Here is a 23,720-nt window from a genome sequence, read left to right on the forward strand (position 1 = left end):
GGTGTTAAGCCTGTCATAAAATATATGAATCTGTATTCTAGGAAAAGGGAGAGATATAAATTTGGAAGTCGTCAGCCAATTGATAGTATTTAAAGTCTTTACACTGGATAAGATCACCTACTCAGCGAGTACAAACACAAAATAGTAGAGGTCTGATGACTGAAACTCAGTGTATGACAATATCCAGAGGTTGAGGAAATGAGGAAAGAAACAAAGTGAAAATTAAACACCAGTGAGGTAGAAAAACCAGAGGTTAGTCTTCAGAAAGCCAAGTGGAAAAAGATTTTAAAGGAAAACCAAGTGATCAAGTGATCAAATAATGCTGATAAATTAGGTGAGACAAGGACTAGGAATTGACCACTGGGTTTAACCACATGGCAGTAACTTAAGACTTCTATAGAGTGGTAGAGATAAGGTCCCATTAAATGAGTTTAAGCAAGAATGAGAGAAAGAAGACTACACATATTGAGACAGCAAGCACAGGCAACTCTTTTGAGGAGTTCTGCTGAAGAAGCTCACAGAAATAAAACAAGAACTGGGGAGGAAAGTGAGTTTGAGCAAGTTTTATTTTTTAATTGAGAATATTACAGCTTATTTGAATAAACCATTAAAGGGGGGAAACTGATGATGCAAGAGAGACAGGCAAGGCAATTACTGGAGGCAGGCCCTTGAAAGGGGATGGGATCCAGTGTAAAAGCAAAGGGACTGGCCTTCAGTAGAGGCACAGATATTTCACCAATAACAGGAGCAAAAGCAGTGTATATATAGATACAAAAACAGTCAACATGGTTTTAGCTCTATGGAATGGGAAGAAAATTGGATTTAGACAGGTTTGAGAATTTTCTGGAAACACACAATGTAGAAAGAAAGAGGCCATGAAGGCATACACAAGGGGGTGATTATAATGATGGACCATGAACTCTATGTGAAAGCAGAAGTGAGAACATGTGATGTGTGCAAATATTGCAAAACTAGTAAAATTAATGGATTGTAGATCCTGGTAGAGTTTAAAAGTTCTTGGGGTCAGAGCACTAGAGGGAGTGAGCTGGCAAAAGAAAAGTGGAGTTTAGAGAGTAGAATGCTTAAAATGAAGATTATGGAGGATTGCAATTACTGGTAATAGCAACATCTAGGTTCTGACCACGGAAGTGAGTGCCTAAGACAGAGTAAGGGGCCTGATCACTGGAGGAGAGGAGGTCAAGGACCTGAGGTGGCAGATATGTGGATAATGAAATTGCTAAATACATATATATTTATACATATTTATCTGAGTTCATCCTCTCTCTATATATATAAAATGATATTTATAAAATTATGTATATTATATATACACCTAGTAAATTCATTCTCTCTCTATATATACACAAACATTCAGTTTACAATCCAGTATATATATACACACACACATATACAGATATATATACATATATGCATATATATACACACACAGATTGAGAGAGAGAAAGAATGGATTTGTTAGATACTAAAATTATGAAGGAATGTGTAAGAGACAAAGAGACCCGGGGGTCTGCAGATGCTTACAATAAGGTAGAACAATGAATGGTGTAATCTGATAGCTTGAACTTCAAATCTGGGTATTTTTAAGGAGGATGGTCTGAAAAGTACCAAGGGAATATTTACCTATCTCCAGGACCAGTTGCAGAAGAAAAAAGCATCCTCTCCTTAACAGGCTATGGGAAGCTATTTCTTTAGAGATAGTCAAGTTTCAGAGAGCAGGGAGGTGAAAAAATGTTTGGCAAATTCGGAGGGTTTTGTTGATAATAGACACTGAGTCCCAGAGTACTCACTGGAAGGTTTGGGCAGATAAGGGAGAAAGATTTGACAAAAAGCAAAAAGACCTATTGGGATGAGGGATGAATATGGCTGATAGGAGATGACTTGGAAATGTTGGGGTTCACAGAGTAATTGCTGGAAACAAGAATGAAGGGCACAATCTGATTAGTCCTGGATTCTTAAGCAGGATACAGTGGGGAGTCAGTGAGTGTTGGTAAGAAGGGAGGAGGGGTACTTAACAAGAATATTTAAAGCCCCGGGATCCCCTTTTCCCTCCTACTGATGACCCTGTGATGGCTGGAGGAGAAACCACATTTGACAAGGTAATCTAAAATACAGTTGACCTATCTGAAAACTGCTAAGTCATTTATAAAGTTCAGTTTGAACCAAAATATTGTAGGATCTATGGAAAAGCTAATATTATAATTTTGGTTGAAAAGTAAAAAGATACAATATGTAGTTTGCCCTCCCTGGCTTTGAGAAAATAAAATAGCCTCAATTTTCATTGCATTGTCAAACTCTCCACCTGTTTGTTGGGAACCTAATTCTTATAGATATATTTTAATTTATCAACATAAAATATCCACACTGCAGACATTCAGAGAACCCAACTTTGAATTGAAGAGAATTCTTAAAAACAGTCAGAACTATAGAACACTCACCAGTCCAGGCACCAGGCTTAAACCTCTAATCCCATGTAACACTTGCAATAGATTGTGATGTGCTATTCCCATTTTTCAGAGGAAGATATTGAGGCATAGCGAAATAAAACTGTGCTAGACCATAGAGTGAGTAGATATTTAAAGTATGGTGTGTCTGAGCTGAGAGCACTATCTGAAAACACGATCTTTATCAGGCTCTTGTAGTAGTATTTCTCAAAGTGCAGTCCTTGGACCTGTGAATTTGTACGAAACGCAAATTTCTAGGACCCCACCTTGAATCGACTGAATCAGAAACTCTAGGGATGTTGTTCAGCAATCTGTGTTTTATCAAGCCCTCCAGGTGATTCTGATGCAGGTTCAAGCTTGAGAACCCTGTGCTATAGTAAGTAGGAACGAAGTATCAGATTATTGAGAGCAAGGACAGTATAACTACCTATCATTCTAGGTTTTTTAAACTCTTTCTCGTGTGATTGTGTGTGTGTGTAGCTGGGTGGCCATGAGTATGTTGGTGTAGGAGTGTAGTCCTAGCTAATCTCCCTCCCTCATTAGAAACACCTTCAGGATTATTATTAACCTTAGGATTTATTGAAGACTGCTGTGAGAGTCCAACAATTTGGAAACACATCCAGTTTACAATCTGGCCATTGTGAGGAATTGGACATGAGCACAGCTGTTGTCCTCATTTTCTAGTCTATTAAATACATGAAGAAACAATAAATCTTACTCTTTGAAACATTAAAGTTCTCATTTGCACTATAAAATCTGGTGACTTATAGGTGTTGCTTATTATAAGCCTCTCAATTTTATCAGAAGCAACACTTTGCAAAATAGGACAGTAACGTTGTGGAGAGGTAAGACAAGAAAACCGTCCTGACATTAATCTCTGCTTCTGTATATGGAACTCTTTGTCAGACGAGATGTTCTTGCTGTAGCAGAGCTGTTGCTAGGGCAGCTAAATTGCTGAAACGGCCACTTAATTTCTTCTTTTTCAGTCAATAGAGAATCAATATGAAATACAGTGCAACTGACTTTTTTTTTTTTTTGCATTACATAAATAACTGAATTTCATGGAAAATAGATTTTCTAAAAGTCACGAAAGGATTTCTGTCACCTATTTCCACACTTTCCAATCATAATAGAGACTATTACAAAGCCATCAATCAACCCAGTACATTTCCTCTAGCTCTGAGGGCGTAAGGAAAACTAAATCCACCAGGAAGCAAGTCACATGAAGAGAAAATCCTGCATCCATTATTCATTTTGAAGGCAGGGCTGGTGAAAGGGCACGGTGGTGAAAAGCAAGTAACGTCTTGCATTTGTCTGCCTCCGCTAACTTTTCTTCCAGCCACTTTACATCTACCATATCATATGTACTATCATCATAGAGGAATTGAGAAAGGTACAATTACCTTAATTATACAGAGGAAGAAACTAAGGACCATAGGAGTTTAACAAACAGGCATGGGTAATCCTGTATGTTGGGATTAAAACTTGGATTAGAAGCCAGTTCTACTGATTGTTACCCCTCTGATACTGCCCCAATTGTCACCTAAACTTTTGAATGATATGTCTATGAATAGTACATGCCACTCCCACTCAACGAAAAGGTGATGATCTAGACCAGAATTCTCAAAGAGTTTAAGGACACTCTTTCAGTGGGTCTAGGAGGTCATATGTTTTCATAATAACACTAGGATGTTATTAGCCTTTTTCACTTGCATTCACTCACAAGTGTACAGTGGAGTTTTTCAGAGGCTACATGATGTATGATGTGGTAACAGACTGAATGCAGAAGCAAATAGAAAAATCCAGCTTTCTTCTATTAAGTTGTCATTAAAGAGATTTGTAAAAGTGTAAAAAATGCTAATCTTTTATCCTAAATTGTTTTTGTTTTTGAAATTTTCATAAAGTTATGTTAGTATATAATGTTATCATTGTTTCAAAATAAATTAAGAAAAATCTCTAAAACTTCTTACTTTAATTTCTAATACAATAAATGGCAACAGATATAACCTACATTTTAAAAAGATCTTTGGGGTCCTTAATCATATTTAAGAGTGTAAAGGGAGGCTGAGAAGAAAAGTTCTGAGAACTGCTGGGCCAGACTAAAGTAAAAAGCTGACTCACAAATAAATTCTCATGCTTCAGTTATGTTCTTTCATTTATTTATTCTTACATTCTGTATTGAATAAATATTTCTTGAGCCCTAGATACTGGATACACAGTGATGAACAAAATAATAGTTCTTATTCCCAGTGGGGGTAGAAAACAATAAATAAATAGTACATAGTATATATGTATTACAAACGTTGATAAATTTTTTTTAAAAGAAGGAGTGACGGAAGTAGAGATTAGGAAGGCTGTACATAAGGATAAGGAGGAATCACCATAAAATGAATGAGAGAAAGGAGACCTGACAGAAGAAACAGCAAGTTTTTACAATCTTAAGGTAGTAAAGAGCTTGATGTACTCAAGGAACTAAAGTATGAACAGGTAGCTAGAGTGGAAGGAGCAAAGGAAAGGCTGGAAAGGAAGAAGTTGGAAAGTGAGGCAGGGACCATATGTTACAAGCCATCATATGTCATGATAAGAACTGTAGATTTTACTCTATGTGCAGTAGGAAGTTAAAGATTTTCAAACAGTGGAGTGGCATGACCTGTGTTGAATGGGTGGTATTAATTAAAAGGTAAATCTATTGGATTAGAAGAGTATTTATCAAAGCTAACCGATAGAAATAGAATGGGCAAAATTAGTGAATCCAGGGGAAAATCTATACATCATCAAAACCTTGTAGAGAAACAAGCGAACTAAGGAGGGGGCAACTGCAGAAGAATCACATTCCTTTGAGCAATGACGTAAGGTGAGCCAAGAACACACTTGGAGTCTGACCAAATGGACCAAAGTCCACATGAGGCTGCAATCTCCAAGCACTACCCTAGGTTATCCTGGCAAAGGGACTTTCTCTCCATTCCCATAATAATAATAATATAATAACAATAACAATAAAAAGCACCTGAATGAAATAAACAGCAATTATAGGCAGAAAAAAACATGATGTGATTGGCTCCATCTAGGAGGTCTTTAGAATGAGGGAGCAACGTGTGTTGATGCAGAAGAGTAAAGTCTGGGTATGGCACATCATCTCTAGTAAGGAACCTCTGACAGACATGGACTCATTTTTGTGCCCTCTATAAAATGGCCTTGTGTTAGAAGAATGTTAACACTTATTACTTAAACTATTCTCTCTGCTCACATTCTCACTCAGGAAAACTGGGCCTGCTCCATAAGAAGGATGCAGGTAAAGCCCTGGGTCAACAATCCAACCTACGCTTTTAAAAGTTCACTCTGGGCAGCTGTCGAAGATGGCAGCGTAAGCAGACTCGGAACTCACCTCCTCCCGTGGACACAGCCAATTTACAACTACTCGTGGAGGGATTGCCCCTGAGAGAGAACAGAGAGCTGGATGGGAGGAACTCCTGCAACAACGGACAATCCTAACTGAGGTGGAAGAGGCAGAGACTCCCTTCCGGAGAGAAAAAAACGCCGCCTTCACAAGCCGCCAGCTTCAGGGCCGCCAGGAGCAGCCCACAGGTCCACAGCCTCCCTGGAGGTGCGGGGCCCTGAGCCGGGGAGCACCCCCGCTGTGGGCATTTTGTGGACCCAGCACAATCGACACCAGTGGCATAATATCTGACTTTGCCAGCTACTAAAGCACTGGGGAGCACCCCCAGAAAACCCGGTTCACAAAGAAACTAAAACTGGCTCATAAAGGGCCCGCGCGCAAACTCACCCGTTCCAGAAAGCATCCTAAAATCACCAGAAAGAAAGGTGCACAGTGCTTTGGTGACAAGAGACTCACCTAATAGGCCCTGAGTGCATCTCGGTGAGGGGTGAGACCTCTCCAGGGACTGGGACATTGGCGGCAGCCATTGTTGTGGCCCGGTGTGAGCGTGCTGACACAGACGCCATTGGAGTTCTCCCTGAGGCCTGCTAGCCCAGGGTCTGCCCCACCCGATTTAATCCAGCTCAGCCAGGGCAGGCAGCCCACCCTAGAGACTGGCCCCACCCAACAACAAGCCCTCAGGCAACTTGTGGGCCTGCATAGATTGGTGACTGGATTCTCTTCAGCCTGGCAACTGAGCTAACTTGAGCGGAGCAGGGCGTGCACAAGGAGCGGGTGGAGAGTGTGGGGCGGTGGTGGAGTGGGTGGGGCTCCCGCCATGGAGAGACTGGGTCCGCTTGGGGAGGTCGGGGCGCTCACACGGGGCAGGACTGTGTTGACTGTGTGTGTGGACCTGTGGGTGGCAGGGCTTATAAGCTGCAGAAGACTTGTGCTTCACAAAGACCCACATAGGAGGTTTGCCCCACCTTCCAAAGCCTGAAACAATTGGGTGATCCTGTGCCTGAGGCCAACCCCACCCAGCTGCAATCCTCAGAGAGCTGACAAGAGACCTAATAGGCTGGAGGCTTACAGCAATTGTAAGGCCCTGAGCCTAACAACCTGCCACGCTGGGGGCCTACTCACTTAAAAGAAATACTGCAACACAAATGTGGTATTAGAACTTGCAGCCAACTGTGCTGGGGCTCCCCACACCTCATAAAGAGACTGAAGGGCCCACAACAACTACAAGCAGTTGAGCATTACAACAGCTGGCCAGGAGCATAACTCAGCCTCCCTGGGTGCCTACAGGGAGAGCAAACAGGCCACAACAGAAGGACACACATAGGCCACATAGGGGTCACCCCTGGAACATTGAGAACTGAGGGAAGCACACTGGAAGCCTCCTGAGGCATCACTTACATAAGGTCACCTATCCAAGAACAGGAGACGTAGCTGACTCAGCTAATACGTAGACACAAGCACAGGGAAAGAGGCAAAATGAGGAGGCAAAAGAATACATTCCAAGTAAGGGAACAGGACAAAACCCCAGAAAAGGAACTAAGTGAAACAGAAATGAGCAACCTACCCGACAGAGAGTTCAAACTAAGAGTGTTAAGGATGCTCACTGATCTGGGGAGAAGAACAGATGAACTCACTGAGAATGTCAACAAAGAAATGGAAGATATAAAAAAGAACCAATCAGAAATGAAGAATACAATACTGGAAATGAAAATTTCATTAGAGGGACTCAAAAGCAGAGTAGAGGATACAGAAGAACGGATCTGTGACCTGGACGAAAGACTAGAAGAAATTACCCAAGGTGAACAGGTAAAAGAGAAAAGAATTAAAAAGAGTGAGGACAGTCTAAGGGACCTCTGGGACAACATCAAGCGCACTAACATCCGTATTATAGGTGTCCCGGAAGGAGAAGAGCGAGACAAGGGGGCAGAGAATCTATTTCAAGAAATAATAGACGAAAACTTCCCTAACCTAAGGAAGGAAATGGACATCCAGGTACAGGAAGCCCCAAACAAGATAAACCCAAAGAGGCCCACACCAAGACACATCATAATCAAAATGTCCAGAATTAAAGATAAACAAAGAATCCTAAAAGCCGCAAGAGAATGTCAAGTTACATACAAAGGAAACCCCATAAGGCTATCAGCTGACTTCTTGGCAGAAACCTTACAGGCTAGAAGAGAATGGCATGATATATTTAAAGTGCTAAAAGGAAAAAACTTACAGCCAAGAATACTCTACCCAGCAAGGTTATCATTCAAAATGGAAGGAGAGATCAAAATTTTCCCAGATAAGCAAAAATTAATGGAGTTTGTCACCAAGAAACCAATGCTACAAGAAATGTTAAGGGGACTGATTTAAGTGGAAAAGAGAAGACCACAAATAAGAAAAATTATCTATTTCCATGATTAGAACGTAATGGATACAAATGCACAAAAAAGAGGTTAGATATGATATCAAAAACATAAAAGGAGGGAGGAGCGGAGTTAAAGAGTACAGCTTTCAGACAGAGGTCAAACTAAAGTGACCATCAATTCTGTATAGAAGAAGAAAGAAACAGAGAAGGACTACTAAAACACCGAGAAAAAAACAAAAAAGTTAAAAAATGGCAGTAAGTACATACTTATCAATAGCTACTTTAAACGTCAATGGACTAAATGCTCCAATTAAAAGGCATAGGGTGGCTGACTGGATAAAAAAACAAGACCCATATATATGCTGCATACAAGAGACACACTTCAGACCTAAAGACACTCACAAACTGAAAGTGAAGGGATGGAAAAAGATACTCCACGCAAATGGCAATGAAAAGAAAGCTGGGGTAGCAGTACTCATATAGGACAAAATAGACTTTAAAACAAAAACTGTAAAAAGAGACAAAGAAGGGCATTACATAATGATCAAGGGAACAATCCAACAAAAGGATATAACACTTGTAAATATCTATGCACCCAATGTAGGTGCACCTAAATATATAAAGAAATTATTAACAGACATAAAAACAGAAATAGACAGTAACACAATAATAGTAGGGGACTTTAACACTCCACTTACACCAATAGATAGATCATCCAAACAGAAAATCAATAAGGAAACATTGGCCTTAAACGACACACTAGAACAGATGGACCTAGTAGATATATACAGAGCATTCCATCCAAAAACCAAAGAATATATGTTCTTCGTGTATTCACATGGAACGTTCTCCAGGATTAATCACATATTAGGCCACAAAACAAGTCTCCATAAATTTAAGAAGATTGAAATAATACCAAGCATCTTTTCTGACCACAACGGTATGAAACTAGAAATCAACTATAGGAAGAAAATCAGAAAAGCCACAAATACATGGAGATTAAACAAAATGCTACTGAACAATGACTGGGTTAACGAAGAAATCAAAGAAGAAATCAAAAAATACCTGGAGACAAATGAAAATGAAAATACGACATGCCAGAATTTATGGGATACAGCGAAAGCGGTTCTAAGAGGGAAGTTGATAGCAATATAGGCCTATCTCAACAAACAAGAAAAATCTCAAATAAACAATCTAACAATGCACCTAAGGGAACTGGAAAAAGAAGAACAAACAAAGCCCAAAATCAGTAGAAGATGGGAAATAATAAAAATCAGAGCAGAAATAAATGAAATAGAGCCCCCCAAAAAATAGAAAAAATTAATAAAATCAAGAGCTGGTTCTTTGAAAAGATCAACAAAATTGACAAACCTTTAGCTAGACTCACCAAGAAAAAAAGAGAGAAGGCACAAAGAAGTAAAATCAGAAATGAAAGAGGAGAGGTTACAACAGACACCTCAGAAATACAAAAGATTATAAGAGAATACTATGAAAAGCTATATGCCAACCAATTCGACAATCTGGAAGAAATGGATAAATTCTTAGAATCATACAACCTTCCAAAACTGGATCAAGAAGAAGTAGAGAATTTGAATAGACCAATCACCAGTAAGGAGATCGAAACAGTAATCACAAACCTCCCCAAAAATAAAAGTCCAGGACCAGACGGCTTCCCTGGTGAATTCTACCAAACATTCAAAGAAGACTTAATACCTATCCTTCTCAAACTCTTCCAAAAAATTGAGGAGGGGGGGAAGCTCCCTAACTCATTCTACGAAGCTGACATTACCCTGATACCAAAGCCAGACAAGGACAACACAAAAAAAGAAAATTACAGGCCAATATCACTGATGAACATTGATGCAAAAATCCTCAACAAAATACTAGCAAATCACATACAACAATACATTAAAAAGATTATACACCATGATCAAGTGGGATTTATTCCATGGATGCAGGGATGGTTTAACATTCGCAAATCAATCAACGTGATACACCACATTAATAAAATGAAGAATAAAAATCACATGATCATCTCAATAGATGCAGAGAAAGCATTTGACAAGATACAGCATCCATTTATGATAAAAACTCTGAATAAAATGGGGATAGAAGGAAAGTACCTCAACATAATAAAGACCATATATGAGAAACCCACAGCTAATATCATCCTCAATGGTGAAAAACTGAAAGCTATCCCTCTAAGAACAGGAACCAGACAAGGATGCCTACTGTCACCACTCCTATTTAACATAATACTGGAAGTCCTAGCCAGAGCAATCAGGCAAGAGAAAGAAATAAAAGGGATCCAAATTGGAAAGGAAGAAGTGAAACTGTCACTATTTGCAGATGACATGATTTTATATATAGAAAACCCTAAAGAATCCACCAGAAAACTTTTAGAAGTAATAAACGAATATGGTAAAGTTGCAGGATACAAAATCAACATACAAAAATCATTTGCATTTCTGTACACTAACAACGAAGTAGCAGAAAGAGAAATTAAGAACACCATCCCAGGCCGGCCCCGTGGCTTAGCGGTTAAGTGCGTGCGCTCTGCTGCTGGCGGCCCGGGTTCGGATCGTGGGCATGCACCCACCGCTTCTGCGGCCATGCTGAGGCCACGTCCCACATACAGCAACTAGAAGGATGTGCAGCTATGACATCTCCTGGGGCTTTTGGGGGGGAAAAGTATATAAATAAAATTATAAAAAAAAAAAAAAGAATACCATCCCATTTACAACTGCAACAAAAAGAATAAAATACCTAGGAATAAACTTAACCAAAGAGGTGAAAGATCTGTACACCGAAAACTATAAAACATTTCTGAAAGAAATTGAAGAAGACACAAAGAAATGGAAAGATATTCTGTGCTCTTGGATTGGAAGAATTAACATAGTTAACATGTCCATACTTCCTAAAGCCATCTATAGATTCAATGCAATCCCTATCAAAGTTCCAACAACATTTTTCACAGAAATAGAACAAAGAATCCTAAAATTTATATGGAACAACAAAAGACCCCGAATAGCTAAAGGAATCCTGAGAAAAAAGAACAAAGCTGGAGGTATCACACTGCCTGATTTCAAAATATACTACAAAGCTATAGTAACCAAAACAGCATGGTACTGGCACAAAAACAGACACACAGATCAATGGAATAGAATCGAAAGCCCAGAAATAAACCCACACATCTATGGACAGCTAATCTTTGACAAAGGAGCCAAGAACATACAATGGGGAAAAGAAAGTCTCTTCAACAAATGGTATTGGGAAAACTGGATAGCCATATGCAAAAAAATGAAAGTAGACCCTTACCTTACACCATACACAAAAATTAACTCCAAATGGATTAAAGACTTGAATGTAAGACCTGAAACTGTGAAACTTCTAGAAGAAAACATAGGTAGTACGCTCTTCGACATCGGTCTTAGCAACATCTTTTCAAACACCACATCTGACCGGGCAAGAGAAACAATAGAAAAAATAAACAAATGGGACTACATCAAACTAAAAAGCTTCTGCACAGCAAAGGAAACCATCAACAAAACAAAAAGACAACCTAACAATTGGGAGAAGATATTTGCAAACCATATTTCTGATAAGGGCTTAATCTCCAAAATATATAAAGAACTCATGCATCTCACCAACAAAAAAACTACCAACCCAATTAAAAAATGGGCAAAAGACCTGAACAGACATTTCTCCAAAGAAGATATACAGATGGCCAACAGATGACACGTGAAAAGATGTTCAAAATCAATAACTATCAGGGAAATGCAAATCAAAAGTACAATGAGATATCACCTCATGCCCGTCAGAATGGCTATAATTAACAAGACAGGAAACAACATGTGTTGGAGTGGATGTGGAGAGAAGGGAACTCTCATACACTGCTGGTGGGAGTGCAAACTGGTGCAGCCACTATGGAAAACAGTATGGAGATTCCTCAAAAAATCAAGGATAGAACTACCATATGATCCAGCTATTCCACTGTTGGGTATTTATCCAAAGAACTTGAAAACACCAATTTGTAAAGGTACATGCACCCCTGTGTTCATTGCAGCATTATTCACAATTGCCAAGACTTGGAAGCAACCTAAGTGCCCATCAAGGGATGAATGGATAAAGAAGATGTGGTATATATACACAATGGAATACTACTCAGCCATAAGAAACGATGAAATCCAGGCATTTGTGACAACATGGATGGACATTGAGGGTATAATGCAAAGTGAAATAAGTCAGAGGGAGAAGGTCAAATACCGTATGATTTCCTTCATTAAGTAGTAGATAATAACAACAATAAACAAACACATAGGGACTGAGATTGGATTGGTGGTTACCAGAGGGGAAGGCGGGAGGGAGGGGTGAAAGGGATAATTCGGTACATGTGTGTGGTGATGGGTTGTAATTAGTATTTTGGTGGTGAACATGATGTAATCTATGCAGAAATAGAAGTACAATGATGTACACCTGAAACTTTTACAATGTTATAAACCAATGTTACTGCAATAAACAAAAAATTAAAAAAAAAAAGTTCACTCTGACTGCCACGTGAGAACAAACTGGGGAGAAGGGAGCAGAGCTAGAGAGACTCATTAGGAGGCCATTATAATTGTCAAAGAGAAAGATGACAGCAGCTTGGATAAAATGGTGTTGGTAAAAACAGAGAAGAGTGGATGACTGTGAGACAAGGAGTAGATAAAAGATTAATGGAGTTTCTAAGGTAATGAATTGTGAAAGGTGAAAGAAGGTAGAAATAAAACATTACTCCCAGATTTCTGGTTTGTGCAGCAGAGTAGATGATGGTTCCATGTATTGAGATGAGAAAAACTGGGGGAAAACATATCAAGTAGAAGAGAAGGGAATCAAGACTTTGTTTGGGACATGTTAACTTCCTTGTGAGACATCTCTGTGGAAAATGTCAAGGAGGCAGTTGGATAAACAAGTACAGAGCACAGAGGTGAGCTTTGGAATGAAATACACATTTTGGAGCCATAGATATGTGTATTGTAAGACCTAAAATTTCAAGTGCTCTGTTAACATTTTTGAACCTCACAGGGCCCCAAAAGGCCTAACCATGAGTTTTCCTGCTCTCTCCAGATATGATCCCCACTCAGCGGGAACAGCTCCCCCCTCAGCTAGTTCCCCTATTACCTGCACCAGCTGCACCCTCACCTGGTCCTCATCCTAAGAGGCTTCACTTCCCTGACAGCATGAAGAATTATTCACACAAGCCAATCACATCCACCCATGGGAAACTGGGGTACCCCACCATCCTGTTATTACAAAGTCCACCCCCCCCCCAACTCCTGTTGGTTGACTCTATTCCCTTGTGCAACCTCCATGTGGCCATGCACGGTCTCCATTGTCTTCCTTCACCAGGCTGTGAATATATAGGGCTAATAAACTACTGCCAATCTCTTCTGTCTAGTGTTAGATGTCATGTGTTGAGCCAACTGCCAATCTCTTCTGTCTAGTGTTAGATGTCATGTGTTGAGCCATCTCATACTATTTATGGCCAAGGATCCCTCCTCCACCAACGGGATGAACAGAAGGTGATCAGAACAATATATAAAGACATTTAAAGTCTTTGAGATAGATTAGGTCACCTAGGCAGAAAGTTTGAAGAGAAAAGAATGCCTAGCGATGAGGTACAGTGATGATCCAGCAGGAGAAGCTGAGAAGTAACTTCAGCGATGAGAAAAACTGGTAAAGTGCTGAGTCCTGGGAGCCAAAGGAAAGAATATTTCAAGAAGAGGACAAAAAATTACCTTTAACCCTCATACAAAAGTTAAAATATAAAAATTTGGTAATAGCTATATAATATAAAAAGAAGCAAACTCTGATTGCAAGATTACAAAGTGTTGGTGTGGGGTGGGAGGAGTAAAAGTGTAGAGATTTCGCATGAGATTTTAAGTTGATATCAACTTAAAATAGATGGCTATAACTACAAGTGGGATCCCACTGTCATTATTTTGGCTTTCTAACAGCAGACTCATTTCTACCTACCAATCATTATTTCTAATACTGAATTCTTTTAACAGTGCACTTGAAAAAACAATACTGAAAAAATTAAGGAAAATGTCTTCATTGTATATTCACTATGCTTACAGCTAATGAACAATTTTAAGATGCTCCTTATAAAGGTGATATACGTTTACAATTTTTAGATATGGTCCTGAATACCTGAGTGCAGGTACAGCTTAACAAACTAATTTTCCAGACACAGTTCTCAATTCCAACTATTGTGCTGTGAAGTCACTTGATCTACTCTTGACACCAGAAGATTTGCAAACCAAAGTACAAATGCAGGCGCTGAAATTGTGTGAAAATATCATTTATAAGGTAATTACTCAAATGATCTCAGGTTCAAGATATTAACTCATTTCTCTCAGCCCAGCTTGACTCTGCAATCCTCCCCCTACCAACGCAATCACTGTGCCCCCTTCAAGTGGGTAGTCAGCTTTGTGCTCTTACCTTAAGGAAAGGCGAGGAACACACACATTTGAAGGAATCCAGGGTTTCCATGGACTAATGGCAACTTCCTAAATCTAATCTCTTTACCCATTATCCAACCACCACAGAGAGAAATAGAGAGCAAATAAAACTACCCATAAATCATGTCAAAGCATAAGTTGGGAGACAATACAATACAATTCAATATATACATAAGCAAGGCAAATATCTGAAAATAGTGGAGTCAGCTTTGAACCCCACTCACGAGTAGACAGTCAAGTAGAGACTGCAGAGAATAGAGGAGAGAGCGGTGGGGGCCTAACTGCAGTGGAACACATAAAACCAACGCCAGAGGGAGGCACACAGTGAATGGGGGAAATCATGAAGAACAAGTCTGAGACTGTGGATCAGAGCACTGGCTCCTGGGAAATCAAGAGGACAGAGATTAGAACTGTGTGGGGCTGATGATGGCAATCTTGGGGAGGGGTAATTCTTAAGGCTTTGAAGAGGAAGTAAGCAGTAGAAATACAGGTCCTATAGAAACAAAAAAAGAATTGCCAAGTTAGAAAACATATCATTCCATCCTTTCTTCAGTAAAATCTACTTTAAAAAATCTACTAAAGATTTTACAGCATCAAAAGAAGAGGATGCTTTTAACTAAGACATCTAGAAAACCACCAAAACTTCAGAATAACTGACAGAATCATCCATTATTGCTAATTCAGGAAAATATAAGATATTTAAAATAAATGACAAACAGCAGAGCCCTCCCTACAAAGCCTTTATAAGAAAAAATGAATAAAAATGATAAAAATCCCCCTCAAATAAACAAACACAAAGCAGAGAAAGGTTGTAACACAATAGCCCAAGCTGAATTAACTATCTTTAAACAAGCATTTGCAGATATTAGAAAAGGTTTTGAATCAAATATTTAAATCTCTGAATACAAATGGACAAAACAGAGAAGCTATGAAATGAGAGTTAATTTAACCCAGAAAAATAATTGAAATACAAAACCATCTCAGAAATGAAAGCTAAATTTAAACAACGTGTGCAAGGGAATAAGTGCAACTTAAAACGTGAGAATTGAGAAGAGAAAGGAAAATATCCAAGGAAGCTAAAATAAGGTAAAGGAAGTAGAAAAAACCATTAGAGATACTGATATAGTAGATAAGCAAAGCTCTACCAAATTATTGGAGTCTCTGAAGAAAAAAAAGTAGAAAAGAATATTTATTTATTTATTTATTTATTTCATTATTTTGTGTGTGTGTGAGGAAGATCAGCCCCGAGCTAACATCCATGCCAATCCTTCTCTTTTTGCTGAGGAAGATTGGCCCTGAGCTAACATCTGTGCCCATCTTCCTCCACTTTATGTGGGACGCCACCACAGCATGGCCTGAAAAGCAGTGCATCGGTGTGCGCCCTGGATCCGAACCCAAGCTGCCAGCAGCGGAGCGTGCGCACTTAACCACTACGCCACGGGGCCGGCCCCCAGAAGATTTAAAAACATAATCCAATAAGCTTTACAGAAATAATAGAAAATCCAAATCTACACATTGAAAGGACCTTTAAAGATGAAGAAGAAAATAATACTTTGGGCCCCCAGGCAAACAGACTAGGTGACCCACAAAAGAAAAAAAATCAACCTGGCATCAAAATGATGCCAATACTTATTAATTATAATTATCTTGATAGTAACAGAGAACAAGACAGTAGAACAACAATATTTTCAAGTAACTCAGGAAAAGAAAGTGTAAGCTGAAGATTTTTTAATTTAACCAAGTTCTCCATCCAGCATAAAGATTTAGAAAACAGTTTAAACATCAAATACCTCATGGAATAATGTACTCACAAGTCTTTCCTGAAAAAGCCACTATAGAGCGAGCTTCATGCCATCAAGAGATGACTGACAAAATTACAGCAAAAGAATCACATCATGTATTGAACGTATTTAAAGTAAATATAAGCCTAAAACAATGAGAGAGACATGACTGGAAAATATATGTAAATGTTATATATTCTGACTGCAGAATAATACAATTAAAACAAGAGAGGACAAGAGAAAGAGAAAAATGAAAGTTGAAAAGCACAGTGATTACCCATAAGTATGAGCTGGTAATCAAAATATATTCCTTCAAAGCTGACAAACCAAAGAAACCAAACCTAAACCAAGTTCAAATAAGGAAATGAGTATTGAAAGTATCATTTAAAAAAATATTAGTATAGAGGCCAGCCCAGTGCTGTAGTGGTTAAGTTCGTGTGCTCCTTTTTGGCAGCCCAGGGTTTGCAAGTGTGGATCCTGGGCACAGACCTATGCACCGCTTAGCAAGCAATGCTGTGGCAGGCATCCCACATATAAAGTAGAGAAAGATGGACACGGATGTTAGCCCAGGGCCAGTCTTCCTCAGGAAAAAGAGCATTGGCAACAGATGTTAGCTCAGGGCTAATCTTCCTCACCAAAAAATATATATATATTAATATAAAGGTAACAACTAGAACAAAAATTCAAACCTGCCAATACAACAACAGAAATTTAAAAGGAGGGGAAAAAACCATATCTCATAGAGGAAGAAATACAATAAAATAGCATAAATCAATACAAACATAAAATGTAACAACAAAAGATAACAAAGTTGAGATCATATTTATAAGCCATCACAATAATTGTAAATGAATTTAACTCACCTATATTTTAAAAAAATGATTTTCAGGTTGATTCTCAAAGCAAAATGCAGCTGTATATCATACAAGAGGCACACCTACAACAAAATGATCTAGAAAGACTAAAAATGAAGGGCAATAAGTGGGCAAATGTATGCAAGGCCAATATTAATATCAGACACAAGGTGCAATTCATACCAAAAATAATTAAGTGAAACAAAAAACAATGCTTTGTAATACTAAAAACTACAATAAAGATATGTGTTAGGAATCTATACAGCCAAAAACCCACAGCAACGGCATTCGTAAATAGAAACTATACACATGCAAAGAGGAATTGATAAACACACTCATCATAGGAGACTTGAACACATTACTCTTAGCCTAACACAGGTCAAGTATAGAGAATATAAACAAAGATGTAAAAGAAACAATATTGGGGCCAGCCCGGTGGCATAGTGGTTGAGTTCGTGCACTCCGCTTCGGCAGCTCGAGGTTTGCAGGTTCAGATTCCAGGCGCAGACACACGCACCACTTATCAAGCCATGGTGTGGCAGATGTCCCAAATATAAAGTAGAGGAAAATGGACACGGATGTTAGCCCAGGGCCGGTCTTCCTCAGCAAAAAGAGCAGGAGTGGCAACAGATGTTAGCTGAGGGCTAATCTTCCTCACCAAAAAAAAAAAGAAAGAGAATATCAATAAAGTAGATCTCATGAACATATATCAAACTTTGTAAGCTTAAAATGAAAAATACATCTTCCTAGCCACACATGAAACAGTCATGAAAATTGAATGCCAAAATGTCTCAATTAGTTCCACAAAATAGAAATGATACAAATAACATTATCTTATCAAAATGCAATACAACTAGGAATTAAAATAGTATAGTATTGGCATAAAAACAAATACATAGATCAATGGAACAGAATTGAGCACCTAAAAATAAACCCACACATATATGGTCAACTAATTTATGACAAAGAAGCCAAAAATATACAATGGAGAAAGTACAGTCTCTTCAGTAAATGGTTTTGGGAAAATTGAACAGCCACATACAAAAGAATGAAACTGGACAACTATCTTATACCACACACAAAAATTAATTCAAAATGATTAAAGACTTGAACAGAAAGCCTGAAACCATAAAAATCCTACTAGAAAACATAGGCAGAAAGCCCCTTGACATAGGCCTTGGTGATGATTTTTTGAGTCTGACACCAAAAGCAAAAGCAACCAAAGCAAAAATCAACAAGTGGGACTGTATCAAACTAAAAAGCTTCTGCACAGCAAAGGAAACCATGAACAAAATGAAAGGCAACCTACTGAATGGAAGAAAATATTTGCAAATCATATAAGGGATTAATACTCAAAATACATAAAGAACTCATTCAACTCAGTAGCAAAGAAACAATTCTATTAAAAAAAATGGGCAGAGGATCTGAATACACATTTTTCCAAAGAAGACATACAGATGGCCAACAGGTACAGGAAAAGATGCTCAACATCACTAATCATCAGGAAAATGCAAATCAAAACCATAATGACATATCACCTCACGCCTGTTATAATGACTATTATCAAAAAGACAGCAAATAACAAATGTTGGCAGAGTTGTGAAGTAAAGGAAACCATATTGCACTGTTGGTGGGAATGTGAATTCGTGCAACCGCTCTGGAAAACAGTATAGAGGTTTCACAGAAAATTAAAAATAGAACTACCATATGATCTAGCAATTTCACTTCTGGGTATCTATCCAAAAAATCCAAAAACACTAACTGGAAAAGATACATGCACCCTCATGTTCACTGCAGCATTATTTACAGTAGCCACTATACGGAAACAACCTGAGTGCTAATCAATGGATGAACGGATCAAGAAATTGTGGTACATATACAAATAAAATATTATTCAGCCATAAAAAAGAAGGAAATCTTCCCATCTGCAACAACATGGATGGACCTTGAGAGCATTATGCTAAGTGAAATAAGTCAACAGAGAAAGACAAATACCATATGATCTCTCTTATACATGGAATCTAAATAAAAAGTTCATAGATACAGAGAACTGATCGGTGTTTGCCAGAGGCAGAGTGTGGGAGAAATGGGTGAACTGGAGGGTTTTTTTGTTTGTTGGTTTAAATAAATTGAATTAAAAAAAAACTTTATACAATTTCATTAAAAGATCACCTAACAAGAAAAAAAAGAAATTTAAAAATGCTCTATCTCAAAACTGAAAATCTCTCTATTAAACAATTTTTTGAAGAGAAATACACACCAAAATACAATTTCTAAAATTAATGATAATGAAAACATTCCACATCATTATCTCTGAGATAAAATATAAGCACTGATCAATGAAAATAAAAGAATAAAAATAAGTTAAATTCTCAACTCAAAAGAATTGATCAAGGAAAAAAGTAAACCAACAGAAAGCATAAGGAAAGGAAAAACCAACGGAAAGCATAAGGAGATAAAAAACAAAAATAGATATAATAAATCAAAACATTGTTTCCTTGAAAAAAGTAAATATCTAAATTAATCAAGAAAGGGAAAAGTATAAAAAAACAAATAAAAGTGACAAGAAAAGAATAACTGAAACTTTTTAATCATAAAGGATTATTTTGCACAACTCTGCAAATAAATTTAAAATCTGAGCTCAGTACTGTGCAATAGAACTTCTGCAATGATGGAAATATCCTACATCTGCACTGTTTAATAGTAGCCACTAGTCACATGTGTCTTTTGAGCATTTTGCACATAAATGTGGCTAGTGTGATTGAGAAACTGAATTTTTATTTGATTTAATCGTAATTAATTTAGATTTGAATAGCCTCATGCAGGTAGGGGCTACTGTAGCAAAAAGACAAGACAGTAATGAAAGTGATATTTTTCTAAGATAATGCAATTTATCAAAATTAACCCCAAAAGAGATTTTTAAAAAAGCTTAAACAGACCAAGTCTATAAGGGAAATAAAGAAAATTATCAAAGAATCTCTCTCTCCCTCCCTCTGACATTGACACATAGACACCATCAGGCCCAGATACCTACCACAAAAGAATTTTATCAAAAACTGAATAATTCCAATTCTAAATTACTTCCAAGAATTGCCAAACTTTTTTCCCAGTTTTACTGAGATATAATCAACATACAACATAGTGTAAGTTTAATGTGTGTGTGTTGATTTGATACACTTATATATATATATATATATATAGTGCAATATGATTGCCATCAGAGTGTTAGTTAACACATCCATAACATCACATAATTGCAATTCCTTTCTGGTGAGAGTATTCAAGATCTACTGTCTCAGCAACTTTCAAGTATATAGTATAGTAATCTATAATAACAATGTTGTGAATTAGATCCCCAGAACTTATTCATCTTCTAACGGGAAGTTTGTTTCCTCAGACCAACATTCGTCATTTCCCCAAACCCCTAGCACCAGGTAACCACCATTCTACTCTGTTTCTACAAGTTCAGCTTTTTTAGATTCCACATATAAGGGACATTATACAGTATTTGTCTTTCCCTGTTCAGCTTAATTCATTTAGCATAATGTCATTCAGGTCCATCCATGTTGTTGCAAATGGTAGGATTTCCTTCTTTCTCATGGCTGAATAATATTCCATTTTATATTACTTCATCTTTATCCATTCTTCTGTTGACAGATCCTTAGGTTGTTTTCATATCTTAGCTATTGTGAGTAATGTTGGGAATTCAGATATCTCTTTGAGATCCTGTTTTCGTTTTCTTTGAATATATATCCAGAAGTGGGATTGCTGGATCATATGGTAGTTCTGTTTTTAATTTTTTGAGAAACCTCCATACTGTTTCCCATAGTAGTTGTACCAATTTACATTCCTACCAGCTGTGCACAAGAGTTCCCTTTTCCCCACATCCTTGCCAACACTTGTTCTCTCATTTTTTTTTTTTTTTTTTTGCTGAGGAAGATTTGCCCTGAGCTAACATCTGGCACCAATATTCCTCTTTTTGCTTGAGGAAGATTGTCACTGAGCTAACATTTGTGTTGCTCTTCCTCTATTTTGTATGTGGGTTGCTGCCACAGCATGGCCACTGATGAGTGGTGTAGGTCCATCCCTGGGAACTAAACCCCAGCTGCCGAAGTGGAACACGCTGAACTTAACCACTAAGCAACCAGGGATGGCCCTCTCTTATCTTTTTTATGGTAGCCAGTCTAATAGGTGTGAGGTGATATCTCTTTGTGGTTTTGATTTGTATTTCCCCAATGATTAGTGACATTGACCACCTTTTCTGGTACCTGTTGGCCATTTGGTGTCTTCATTAGAAAAACATCTATGCAGCTCCTCTGCCCATTTTTTAATTGAATTGTTTTTTGTTATTGATTTGTATGAGTTCTTAATATATTTTGGATATTAACCTCTTTTCTGGTATATGGTTTGCAAATATTTTCTCCCATTCCATAAATTCCTTTTTCATTTTGTTGATTGTTACTTTTGCTGTGCAGAAGCTTTTTGGTTTGATGTAGCCTCATTTATTTTTGTCTTTGTTGCTTGTGCTTTTGGTGTCATACCCAAAATTTGTTACCAAGACCTATATGAAGGAGCTTTTTCCCTATGTTTTCTTCTAGGAGTTTTACAGTTTCAGGTCTCACATTTAAGTCTTTACTCCATTTTGAGTTAATTTTTGTGAGTGGTGTAAGATAATGAGTCCAAATTCATTCTTCTACATATGAGTATTCAGTTTTCCCAGTACCATTTACTGAAGATACTATCCTTTCCTCATTGAATATTCTTGGCTCCTTTGTCAAATATTTGTTGACTATATTTGCAGGGGTTTATTTCTGGACTCTCAGTTCTGTTCCATTGGTCTGCGTGTCTATTTTGATGCCAGTACCACACTGTTTTGATTACTATAGCTTTATAGTATAGCTTGAAATCACGAATTGTGATGTCTCTCACTTTGCTCTTTCTCAGGATTGCTTTAGATATTCAGAGTCTTTTATGGTTCCATACAAATTTTAGGATTATTTTTTCTGTTTCTGTGAAAAATGCCATTGGAATTTTGATAGGGATAGCATTGAATCTATAGATTGCTTTGGGTAGTATGAACATTTTAACAATATTTATTCCCCCAATCCATGAACACAGGATATCTTTCCATTTGTTTGTATCTCCTTCAATTTTTTTCTTCAGACTCTTATAGTTTTCAGTGTACAGATCTTTCATCTCCTAGGTTAAATTTATTCCTAAGTATTTTACTGTTTTTGATGATATTGTGGATAAGATTGTTTTATTTCTTTTTCGGATATTTCCTTGTTAGTGTATAAAAATGCAACTGATTTCTGTATATTAATTTTATATCCTGAAACTTCACTGAATTCATTGACTAGTTCCAACAGTTTTTTGGTTTAGTCTTTAGGATTTTCTATACATAAGTTCACTTCATCTGCAAATAAAGACAATTTTACTTCTTCCTTTCTGATTTGAATGCCTTTTATTTTTTCTCGCCTGATTGCTTTACCTAGTAGTTCTAGTACTATGCTGAATAAGAGTGGTGAGAGTGGGCACCCTTGTCTTCTTCCTAATATTAGGGAAAATCTTTCAACCTTCCATCATTGAGCACGGTGTTAGCTGTGGGCTTGTGATATATGGCCTTTATTATGTTGAGGTATGTTCCTTCCATACCCAGTTGATTGAGAGTTTTTGTCATGAAAGGATGTTGTATTTTGTCAAATGCTTTTATGCATTACAATGATTATGATTTTTTATCTTTCATTCTATTAATATGGTGTATCACATTTATTGATTTGTGCACATTGAGCCATCTTTGCCTTGCAGGAATAAATCTCACCCAGTCATGGTGTATGATCCTTTTAATATGCTGTTGAATTTGGTTTGCTAATATTTTGTTCAGAACCAAATTTTTTATATAAGGTTTATAAATGCTTCATTCAAAGAAGTATAACCTAGGGCCGGCCCCGTGGCTTGGTGGTTAAGTGCGTGCGCTCCACTGCTGGCGACCCGGGTTCGGATCCCGGGCTCGCACCGACGCGCTGCTTCTCCGGCCATGCTGAGGCCGAGTCCCACATACAGCAACTAGAAGGATGTGCAGCTATGACACGCAACTATCTACTGGGGCTTTGGGGGGAAAAAATAAATAAATAAAATCTTTAAAGAAGTATAACCTGATACCTACCTGAAAAGACTGTATCAAAAAAAGAGAAAACTAAAGACTAATCACAATTATGAATATCATTGCAAAATCCTAGGCAAATGGAATCCAGTAATGAATTTTCAAAGAATGAATGTTTTAGTAATTCTAGGCTGGTTTATTATTAGAAAATGCATTATTAAAGTTCACTGTATTAAGAGTTCTAAGGAGAAAAATCACATCATCTTC

The 23,720-nt window shown here is 37.7% G+C and overlaps 2 long non-coding RNA genes across 4 annotated transcripts in view; both read right to left on the reverse strand.

Moving 5' to 3' along the window:
* LOC147917562 (uncharacterized) overlaps positions 1 to 6,673 on the reverse strand; it is an 86,556-nt gene extending 79,883 nt beyond the window's left edge. The window contains exon 1 of the long non-coding RNA XR_015550651.1: positions 6,316 to 6,673. This is a non-coding gene — a long non-coding RNA (uncharacterized LOC147917562). The remainder of the gene's footprint in view (positions 1 to 6,315) is intronic.
* Positions 6,674 to 15,880: 9,207 nt separating this feature from the next.
* The window catches only part of LOC147917563 (uncharacterized), a 405,125-nt gene continuing 397,285 nt past the window's right edge, over positions 15,881 to 23,720 (reverse strand). For all 3 annotated transcript variants that reach the window (XR_015550660.1, XR_015550653.1, XR_015550658.1), the window contains one exon: positions 15,881 to 17,999. This is a non-coding gene — a long non-coding RNA (uncharacterized LOC147917563). The remainder of the gene's footprint in view (positions 18,000 to 23,720) is intronic.

This window comes from Ceratotherium simum, chromosome 3 (genome assembly GCF_057802395.1).
Source record: "Ceratotherium simum simum isolate JZ-2026a chromosome 3, ASM5780239v1, whole genome shotgun sequence".
In the NCBI taxonomy this organism is placed as follows: domain Eukaryota; kingdom Metazoa; phylum Chordata; class Mammalia; order Perissodactyla; family Rhinocerotidae; genus Ceratotherium; species Ceratotherium simum.